This window comes from Camelina sativa, chromosome 11, assembly GCF_000633955.1.
Source record: "Camelina sativa cultivar DH55 chromosome 11, Cs, whole genome shotgun sequence".
Taxonomy (NCBI): domain Eukaryota; kingdom Viridiplantae; phylum Streptophyta; class Magnoliopsida; order Brassicales; family Brassicaceae; genus Camelina; species Camelina sativa.
In genome coordinates this window covers 26,634,255-26,636,300 of record NC_025695.1, presented here as the reverse complement: position 1 = coordinate 26,636,300, position 2,046 = coordinate 26,634,255, and the positions used below count along the sequence as shown (strand labels likewise).

Genomic DNA, 2,046 nt, shown 5'->3' with positions numbered 1-2,046 from the left:
TTTATCCTTCCACTAGAAAAACCGTTTCTCAATTATTAAAATATATATTTTTTAAAACTCTTGTTTATTAATACATATAAATTTCACTCAGCTATAATGTCAGTAAAAGAGTATGAAGAGCCAGTAATTGTGGTAGATTCCTGCAGTTCTTACCACTTCATTTAGGTTTGTTTTTGCACTCTACAACATTTTGTAGTCACATGTTGAGTTGTCGGAATTGAGTTGTTTCCTGCTAACGTTGGTCGTTCCATTCATCAAAGACCTGCAAAAGTATGCTTTAAAAACACAGAGAGATGGAACAACAATTTTTAACATAAAGTGGTAGAGCTAAGAAAAAAAACAAAAGATACTTACATAGCGTATAGCATAGCGTATAGCATAGCGTAGCTCAGCTAATTCACCTCCAGCCATACTTACATGTCCACCAATAAGCATTCATAGCGTAGCTCAGCTAATTCACCTCCAGCCATCATAATTTTACCTCCAGCTCATGATCATGAATTTACAATCTGCAAAATAACCATAATAAGAAGACACACTGATCAGTAGTATTGAAACCAACATGATAAGAGTGAAACAAGAATAAGAAAGGGTAAGCAGAACTGTTAGCAAAACCGCCAAGTGAATCCTAATTTGAGCTCAAGGGTAAACAGAACTGGAACCTTGCCTTTGGGTTTGAGATCTGCAAGCAGCCTCCTCGAGTCCACGAAGTCAACTGAACAAACAGAACTGGAACCTTGCCTTTAGGTTTGTTTTTGCACCTACGGGAAAGAGACATGTTATTACAAAGGGTAGGTACATTGTCGGATCCATAAGAAAAGAAGAAAAAAATACAGATGAAAGATTCAGAGAAAATATAACAGACCTAGTTAGTTTTCAATGTATAGCAACTATAATGGAAAGGCAAATCCTACTTCTTGGCTGGCTAAGAGAGATCAACGGCAGCTTTGTTAAGTGGAAATATCATCAACATAAATCCATGGCCAAGAACAGTCTTCGATTAGCCCCAACTCTATAGCTCCTCTCGTCTTGCTACATACACAAGAACACATAACAATCACAAAGAAGACAAAATTCTCAGAAAAAAAAACAACTTACAAAACCACTCTGAAAGTACAGGATGACTTTATTTGACTGCCTTCATTGCATAAGATTTAGTGATATAAACCAATCATCCAAGCTATGAGTATTCAAGCCATATAATTAGAAATACATGAAACACGTATCTCTCCCGTGAAGTCATATAATTGATTCAATTTTGGTCTAACCAATCGAAACCTGATTCTCCTAACATCATAACATCAATTTCAATTCGTTCTACCCTAATTTTTTTCACATCAGTTAACCCTAATGCATGAATCTCTACAATTGAAATCAGAGAAAACATCAGCAGTTTTAAGTGATTCACAACAAATCTCAGCAACAGTTTTGCCAAATCTTATCAAGGATTACATAGGTTCAGGACATAGGTGTTGTTTGGGTTACCATGATTCACAACAGTTACAACGAAAACTAACCTTGCCGGTGCCCTTCGCCGTCCCCGTAAGTCCATCGGAGATAGATTGCCGGAAAAACCAAGGTGAATCGATTGAAATCTATGAAAAAGAAAGAATCAGCAGAGATTCATCTGTTCTCATCTGTTCGTCGAGGGAGGAAAAGAAAGAAAAAAAATTTTGGTTTTTTATATTTTAAAAGACAACCAACCAGAAACTTCCACCCTACGGGTTGCTTCAACCGTTCTTCTTCCGATGCTTAATTGAGCAACGATTCTCATGTTTTTGGGCTTTTTTTTTTTTTTTTTTTTTCCTTTTTGATTTATTTTTGGTCCATAAACTATTATAGCAATCGATTAAGTCACGCCACTGGACATGGTAAGCTAGCATCAGATATTTTGGTGAAAAATTCGTAGGAATAAGTACGACAAATCAAGCTTTACGGCAATGTGTTGACCGTAATCATGTTATCGAATGATTATCTATACTATTAAAGGGGAAATATTTTTAATAAGTAGACATAGATTAAGGGTGGTGTATTGAAACTGGAATT

General features: G+C 35.9%; 1 long non-coding RNA gene across 2 annotated transcripts; it reads right to left on the bottom strand.

Annotated features, from left to right (window-relative positions):
- Nucleotides 1-1,795, bottom strand: LOC104724313. 2 transcript variants are annotated; one of them, XR_002034169.1, is made up of 6 exons: nucleotides 1,705-1,795; nucleotides 1,518-1,595; nucleotides 866-1,032; nucleotides 663-761; nucleotides 355-509; nucleotides 1-262 (listed from the first exon to the last, which is right to left on the bottom strand). It is a non-coding gene; the product is annotated as an uncharacterized LOC104724313 (long non-coding RNA). The 2 variants fall into 2 exon arrangements; XR_002034168.1 differs by lacking the exon at nucleotides 1,705-1,795 and having other exon boundaries at nucleotides 1,518-1,698.